A 9,381-nucleotide genomic window follows, 5' to 3' on the forward strand; every position below is an offset into this window, starting at 1 on the left:
AAACTAGGTAAGACATGAGAACATGGAGTTTAAGAGCTTTGCCCTTAACTGCCATAATCAAGATGCAATTAACAGAAGTAGTAGCCACAGAGAGGATAGTAGGGAGTCTCAGTCACAAAGATGAACACACACAACTAAAAATCATGAACCATGTAAGGAAAGTAACACCTTGAAAGAGATTCATCAAATAAACTTAAAAGTCAATACCTGAGCGTTAATAGAGTGCATAAATATATTTTAAAATGCCAAGATTAATATCTTCAGAGAAGATATTATACCCACAAAACAAGGAGACCCTACAATTAAAAAGAGCCAATTGGGGATACTATAAATATAAATACAAAAATTGTCATGAAGATAAATGATGTATAAATTGTCAGCAGAAGAACAAGATGATTAAAGAACCAATTAGATAGTGGGAATATTGAAAATTATTAAGGAATTCTTCCAGATTATCAAGCAAGAGAGTAAAGATAATATATGAGAGAAAAATAGAGACATGGAATATAAGCCCATAAATTTCAGTATCAGTATGATACATGTAGCAGAATAGCAGGTGTTACAGAAGAAGAGAAAAAGAATTGAGAGGAAATAATCAAAAGAATAATAGAATATTCCCACCTAGACAGAAATCTTCAGTTTGAGAGTGTCCACTGGAAGCTGGGCAGATGACACATCACAGTAAAATTTTCCATGTCAAAGACAAACTCAAAAAAATTTTCAGTGAATAGCGAAAACAAAACAAACAAACAAACAAAATGAACAAAATATCAGGTTATCTACAAAGGAATAAGAATCAGGATGTTATACCATAAAAACCATACCTCTTTCAGAGAACTAATTTTTTCTCCCCTTTCATCAAAAGAGTTATGAAACCTATCATGTTATTTGCTTTTTGGCCCTGGATGACAGGAAACTATCATAGTGATTAAACACTGGAGCCATGTTAACCTAATGTGCTAGAGTATTTTAATTTTCTTTTTTGTTTGTTTCTGGTTGTCAGTAGCTTTGTCTATTTTACTAAGATTTTTTTATAAGTCTTACTTTTTTTAAAATTGTAATGAAATATGTAAGTACATAAAATTTACCACCTTAGCCATTTTAAGCATACAGTTCAGTTTTGTTAAGGATATTCACATCATTGTGCAACAAATCTAAAGGATTTGTTTCATCTTAAAAAACTAAAACTGTGTACCCATAAAAAATGAATTCCTTCCTCAATCTCTAGTAACCACTGTTCTACTTTCTGTCCCTATGATTTTGACTACTCTAGGTACCTCATTCACTGCTTCCACTTTTCCCCCTTCTATTTGCCATGAAGTGACTGGATGCCAAGATCTTAGTTTTTGGGTTTTGTTGTTGTTGTTTAATGTTGAAGCCCATGAAAGCTATGACAAACCTAGACAGAGTATTAGAAAAGGCAGAGACAAAAGGCAACAAAGGCCTGTATGGTCAAAGCTATCTATAGTTTTTCCAGAAGTCATGTGTGAATGTGAGAGTTGGACCATAAAGAAGGCTGATGGCCAAACAATTGAGGCTTTTAAATTTTGGTGCTGGAGGAGACTCTTGAGAGTCCCTTGGACAGCAAGGAGACCAACCAGTCAATCCTAAAGGAAATCAGTCCTGAATAATCAGAAGGACTGTTGCTGAAGCTGAAGCTTCAGTATTTTGGCCATCTGAGGCAAAGAGCTGACTCAATGGAAAAGACCCCAATGTTGGGAAAGATTGAAGGCAAAAAGAGAAGGGGTAACAGAGGATGAGATGCTTAGACAGTATCACCGACTCTAGACAGCATCACCGACCCAATGGACATGAATTTGAGCAGTCTCCTGGAGATAGTGAAGTACAGAGGAGCCTGGCGTACTGCAATTCATGGGGTCACAAACAGACACAACTTAGCGAATGAACAACAATCAGGTACCTCATATACATAAATTCACACAGTATTTGTACTTTTTTTCATGACTACCTTATTTCACTTATCATAATGTCTTCAAAGTCCATGCATATTTTACTGCGTGTCAGAGTTTCCTTGCTCATAGAGAAAGAATTGTGGACACAGCAGGGGAAGGAGAGGGTGAGATGAATTGAGGAAGTACCATTGACATATATACACTGCTATGTGTAAAATAGAATAGTGGGAAGATAATGTGTAAAATAGATAAAAATAGACATAATACAGGGAGCCCTGCCTGGTGCTCTGTGATGACCTAGATGGGTGGGATGGGGAGTGGGTAGGAGGGAGGCTAAAGAGGGAGGGTATATATATAGACAGTTATGACTGATTCTCGTTGTTATACAGAAAAAATCAACCCAACATTATAAAGCAATTATCCTCCAATTAAAAAAGAATTTCTTTGCTCTTTAAGGTTGAATAATATTATATGCATATACTACATCTTGTTTATCCATTCATCTGTTGAAAACTTGAGTTGCTTCAACCTTTTGGCTATTTTGAATAAAGCTACTATGAACTCGAGTATACAACTCTCTCTCCAAGACCCTGCTCTCCATTCCTTGAGGTATACACCAAGAGTTTGGGCTGTTGGATCACATGGAAATTTTGTTTTCTAATTTCGAGGAGCTGCCATACTGTTTTCCATAGTGCCAAACCATTTTAGATTCCTACCAACAGTGCGCAAGAGTTCCAGTTTCTCTATATTCTCACCAAAATTTTATGTTTCTTTACTAGTAACCATCCTATTGGGTATGAGGTTTTATCTCATTGTGAGTTTGATTTATATTTTTCTAACAATTAGCGATATTGAGCATGTTTTTATTTTCTTCTTAGTCAATTGTATATCATCTTTGGAGAAATGGCACATTTGTATATCTCCTTTGGAGAAATATCAAATGTCTTTTGCCATTTTTAAAAATTGTAGTTGATATACAATGTTGTGCCAATCTCTGCTGTATAGCAAAGTGATTCAGTTACATACACATCGACATTCTTTTTTTAAAATTCTTTTTCAGTATGGTTTATCACAGGATATATAGTTCCTTGTGATATACAGTGGTACCTTGTTATTTATCCATCCTATATATAATAGTTTACATCTGCTAATCTCAAACTGCCAGTCCTTCCCTCTCCCTCCTCCTTCCCCCTTGGCAATCACAAGCCTGTTCTTTATGTTTGTGAGTCTGTTTTGTAGATAATTTCACTTGTGCCATATTTTAGATTCCACATGTAAATGTTATTATGTGATATTTGTCTCTTTTTGACTTCACTTACCATGATGATCTTTAGTTACATCCATGTTGCTTCAAATGGCATTATTTCATTCTTTTTTATGGTTGAGTAATATTCCATTGTGTGTATCTCTGTGTATACAGACACACACACACACACCACATTTCTTCATCCATTCATCTCCTGATGGACATTTAGGTTGTTTCCGTGTTGCTATTGTAAACAGTGCAGCTATGAACATAGGGGTAATGTGTCCTTTTGAATTATAGTTTTGTCTGGGTATATGCCCAGGAGTAGGATTGCTTGATCTTATGCTTATTCTATTTTTAGTTTTCTGAGGGATCTCCACACTGTTTTCCATAGTGGCTGCATCAACTTACATTCCTACCAACAATGTAGGAGGGTTGCCTTTTCTCCACACCCTCTGCAGCATTTGCTATCTTTAGACTTTTTAAAGATGGCTGTCCTGATGATGTGAGGTGGTATCTTATTGTTTTTGACTTGCATTTCTGTAATTAGTGATGTTGAGCATCTTTCAATGTGCCTATTTACCATCTGTATGTCTTCTTTGGAGATGTGTTTATTAAGATCTTCTGCTCACTTTTTGATTGTTTTTGTTGTTGTTGTTGTTGAGTTATATGAGCTGTTTGTATATTTTGGAGATTAAGCTCTTGTCTTTTGCATCATTTACAAATATTTTCTCCCATTCCATAAGTTGTCTTTTTCAAATGGCTTCTTTTGATGTACAAAAGCTTGGAAGTTTGATTAGGTCCTGTTTATTTATTTTTGTTTTTATTTCTATTGCCTTGGGAGACTGACCTAAGAAAACATTAGTCAGAGAATGTTTTGCTTGTGCTCTCTTCTAGGAGTTTTATGTCTTATATTTAAGTCTTTAAGCCATTTTGAGTTTATTTTTGTGTATGATATGAGCGTGTGTTCTAACCTTCTTTTGCTACTTTTTAATCAAGTTTGGGTGTTTGTTGTTGTTGCTGTTTATGCCAGTATCACAATATTTTGATTACTATAGTTTTGTAGTAAGTTTTGAAATGCAGAAGTGTGAAACCTCTAACTTTATTATTTTCAGGTTGTTTGGACTATTTGGGTCCCCTTGAGATTCTATTTGAATTTTAGGATGGAATTTTCCATTTAAGAAAAAATGTCATTGGGATTTTGATATTGATTTTATTGAATTTATTGATCCTTTTGGGTATATACATATGCAATACATACATCAATATATATATTACATAAGTAAATATGTAAATATGTTTTCAATGTCTTGCAATTCATGAGTATATATTTCCATTTATCAGTGTTTAATTTTTTTTTACCAATATTTTGTAGTTTTTAGTGTAAAAATCTTTTGCCTGCTTGGTTAAATTTATTTCTAAGGATTTTATTCTTTTTAATACCATCATAAATAGAATTGTTTTCTTAATTTCCTTTCAAAAATTATTTATTGTTGGTGTTTATAAACACAACTGATTTTTGCAGATTGATTTTATATCCTGTGATTTTGTTAAATTCATTATTAGTTTTAATAAGCATGTGTGTGTGTACATGTGCACACATATGTTCATTATCTTTTTTACATATAAAATCATATTATTTGTGAACAGAAATAATTTCACTTCTATCTCTCCAATTTGATGCCTTTTATTTCTCTTTCTTGCCTACAACCGGTGATATACATGAAAACTAAGAATGTGATCAGTATTTAGCTTTATATCTTAAAAGAACTGATGAGTTACTAGGTCTAGTTCACTTGATGTACCTGGGTTCTGAGTAGGAAAAAAAATATGAGTCAGAACCGCACCTGGCAGCCTAAGGCACTCCCTTGTAGAGTCATTGAGATCTGCTGCTCCCAAACAGACAAAAGAGAATGGTTCCACCTTTCCTTCTCTTCTTTCAGCAGCTCACAACTGCCTGCAATCATGGGAAACTTTCATTTCTTTTTTTGGCTAGGGATATTTTCCCGTTTGCCCCATTGGATTATAAGAGATTACCACATGGCATTAAACCTTGCTGTCCTTTACCTATACTTGTAACTCTGTATCTCTATGGAAAAGTCCTTTATTTAGAGTAGAAATCCACGAACTTCAGTCCATGGGACAAATCCTGTAGTCATACGCCCTGTGAACCAAGAATGGTTTCTGTATTTTTAATTAGTTGAAAAACTCAAAAGGAGGATTTTTTGTGACATGTGAAAATTATATGAAATTCAAAACTCTCTGTCCACAAATTCATATTGAAGCACAGCCAAGTTCACTTTTTTACACATTGTCTGTGGCTGCTTTTGAGGTATAATGGCCTAATTAAAGAGTTGCAACAGAGATTGTATCATTTACAAAGTATAAAGTGTTTACTAAATGTTTACTAAAACTAAAATGTTTATACAATGTTTACCTTTATAGGAACATTTATAGGAAAATTTTGCCAGCCTCTGATTAAGAAGAAAAATCTCCACGTTTGCATATAGAGTAGAAATCTATAATCACACTGCTATACTTCACTGAGCAAATTGGGATTGTATATCACTATCAGTCTACCAGGTGTAGGGGCATTGGCATCATGGCACAGCACAGCAGTAATCAAACAGTTTTAGCAACAGAACTGTCTTTTGGAAGGGTCTCTAAGGTCCCTCGGGTGGCCTGTAGGTTCTGTAGCTGTATGTTTGCCTGAGTCTCAGCCTCATACCGTCTGTGTGTTAGTTAGGACTCTGTGTCATTGCTAGGAGGAGCTGTTCAACACCCAGAAGTTTCGTTGTTTCCATCTCAGTAAATGCCACTGATCATAAAACGAGTCAAAACCTATTGTCACCCATGACCACCTTTTCTCTCCTTTATCCACCCATTCAATCCACCACCAAGCTCTCTCAGGACCATCTCCTAAACGTCTTGCTCAAGTGTCCTTATCTTGCCCTTCATATGCTACCTCATTACCCTAAGGTTACTGGCATCTGGACTCCTGGAGAATCCTCCCGATGATATCATTATTCACTCCCACTCACCAGAGCAGAAGTCACAAGCAACCAGTTGTTGTTGTTTAGTTGATAAGTTATGTCTGATTCTTTGCGACCCCATGGACTGTAGCCCACCAGGCTCCTCTGCCATGGATGTTCTAGACAAGAATACTTGAGTGGGTAGCCATTCCCTCTCCAGGGATCTTCCTGACTCAGGGATCAAACCTGCACCTTCTGCTTGGCAGGCAGATTCTTTACATCTGAGCCACTTGGGAAGCCCAAGCAACCAGTATGGCCTTTTAAAAACATAGATTTGGTGCAAGATTCCCTGGTTTCATACCCCTTGAGTGTTTTCCCATTGACCGCCCCTTCAGGCCTCTCTTCTCTCTCTCTGCCTAGAACCCAACCCCAGTGGTCTCCATGTAGCTCCTTTATTGAGGAGCACTCTGTTCTCCCTCAGGGCCCATGCACACTGTTCCTTGCCTTCTCATTCCCTTTGCCTAACTATTCCATTTTATCTTTTAGTTCTTGGTTTTCATTTATAAAGTAAAATATTGAATACTTATTATGTTCCAGCCACTGTGTTAAGAACTCACACTACAGGTATAGAAAAGACACAAGTGTCCCACAGACCTTAGAATCTAATAGGGGATACATATGTGAAGCAAATTATCCTCAAATAATGCATTAATTACCAGTGTGATAATCTTGATGTTTAGTCGCTAAGTTGTGTCCAACTCTTTGCAACTCCATGGATTGTAGCCCACCAGGCTGTTCTGCTCATGGGATTTTCCAGGTGAGAATACTTGAGTGAGTTGCCATTTCCTCCTTCAGGAGATCTTCCTGACTCAGGAATCAAACCGGTATCTTTTGCGTCCCCTGCATTGGCAGGCAGATTCTTTGTACCACTGGGCCACGTGGGCTTAGAAAACTGAAACACAGGAAGATTCCAGAGAGTAAAAGAGGGACCTTAGTCTAATCTTGGGGGCACAGAAAAACCTTTATGGAAGTGATATTTAAGCTAAACCTCATAGAATAATTCCCAAGATGAGAGAGAAGAAAATTCCAAGCCAAGAGAAAAGCGTGTACAAAGGTCCTGAGGGTAACAAGAATTGAAAGAGGTTCAGTTCCAGAGCATGAAGAGTAAGAGAAACAATAGCTTGTCATAAGCTGAAAATAGGGGAGGGTCCGACCATACAGGGTCTCGTGGGCCCTGTTAAGCATTTTGGCCAATTCAGGTAATTTACGCATACATGTTTCCTTCCTCCAGAAACCTTCCTTCACTCTCCAGTCTGGGTGAGGCAACCAGCCCCATCCACAGCGCTGACATTTAAATACATTGTCCCATAGTTTCTTTTCTTTGCTGGCCTCACTGCCATGCCTTGTTTTCCCTGCTAGTCCAAGAGTTTCATGAAGGTAAAAACCATGTTTGTCTCGTTCATTGCTATTTCCTCTGCGCCTGGCAGAGTGCTTGGAATATAACAAGAGCTCAGTGCATACATGTTGAATGAATGACCCTCCTTCTTTTCTGTCTCTCTACAATCATGGGCTCTCCTAGCGCTTCCCAGAAGTATGACTGTCACCAGCTGTTCTGGCAGCGGCCCTACTAATGGCTCATTCACCTTCATATTGGGGTGACCTTTTGCCTGCTCTCCTGATTTCCATCCTCTTGCCTCTCTAGTCCATCCTCCTCACTGCTACCTAAACTACTATCCTAGAGGAAAATTTGGACCATGTCTTAAAAAAATGTTTTTTAATCCCTAAACACCCTCTCTCAATCCTACTGCATGCAGAATAAAATTCAAACTCCTTTGCTGCTGTTCTTAGACCCTCCATGAATTGGCCCTGACCCATTTTTCCAGTCCTACATATTCCTTCTTTCACATGTCCTGAACTCCAGTCATAGCAGACTTTCCATAGACCTTCAGGTATGCTCCACACTGATCACTGTGTCACCAGGAATTCCCTCTCTCTTCTCTGCCTTTCCACATTTGACTCATCCTTTGCCACCCACCTGAATCCTAGCATTCTGTTCTTTTGAATCTATTTCCATAGCCCAGTGGTTCTCAAAGTGTGATTCCTGAGACCAGCAGCAAACGTGTTAGATATGGGAATTCTCAAGTTCCACCACAGACTTACTGGAAAATGCAAAGGTTGGGGCAATCTGTGGCTAAACAAGTCTTCCAGGTGATTCTAATGCACACTAACATTTGAGAGTCACTGCCCTGAACAAATTGCTGTATTTCTAGTTTAGGGTTTTATTTCTACTTTATTATTTTTATTTCATAGATAAGAAAAATGAGACTTAGAAAAGTTAAGTACTTTTGCTTAAAATTGCCCAGTTAGGAATAGAATTTTAACCCAGTCCAGGGGATCTGGACTCCATTTAGTTTAGGAGTTTAGATCACATTGAGTTCTGGTTAGTTGTTTATTTGTCAGCATCCCTTATTAGAATAAGTAGCCTAAAGGCAAGGACCACATCCTATCTATTTTATCTCCACCACAATGAAATAAAGTGGTAACAAAGTACCACTGTGTTGGATAGTTGAACAGTCCTTCTACTCCTTACACAATTTAGGGGTTCCTCCACTGCAAATCTCCCAGATTCCTGGGAGAAATATCAATAACCTCAGATAAGCAGATGACACCACCTTTATGGCAGAAAGCAAAGAATAACAAAGAGCCTCATGATGAAAGTGGAAGTGGAGAGTGAAAAAGTTGGCTTAAAGCTCAACATTCAGAAAACAAACATCATGGCATCCGGTCCCATCACTTCATGGCAAATAGATGGGGAAACAGTGGAAACAGTGGCAAACTATTTTTGGGGCTCCCAAATCACTGCAGATGGTGACATGAAATAAAAAGACCCTTACTCCTTGGAAGAAAAGTTGTGAAGAACCTAGACAACATATTAAAAACCAGAGACATTACTTTGCCAACAAAGGTCTGTCTAGTCAAGGCTATGGTTTTTCCAGTAGTCATGTATGGATATGAGAGTTGAACTATAAAGAAAGCTGAGTGCCGAAGAATTGATGATTTTGAACTGTGGTGTTGGAGAAGACTCTTGAGAATCCCTTGGACAGCAAGGAGGTCCAACCAGTCCATCCTAAAGGAGATCAGTCCTGAATGTTCAGTGGAAGGACTGATGTTGAAGCTGAAACTCCAATACTTTGGCCACCTGATGCGAAGAACTGACTCATTTGAAAAGACCCTGATGCTGGGAAAGATT

The sequence above is a fragment of the Bos javanicus genome, chromosome 5 (genome assembly GCF_032452875.1).
Source record: "Bos javanicus breed banteng chromosome 5, ARS-OSU_banteng_1.0, whole genome shotgun sequence".
Classification (NCBI taxonomy): domain Eukaryota; kingdom Metazoa; phylum Chordata; class Mammalia; order Artiodactyla; family Bovidae; genus Bos; species Bos javanicus.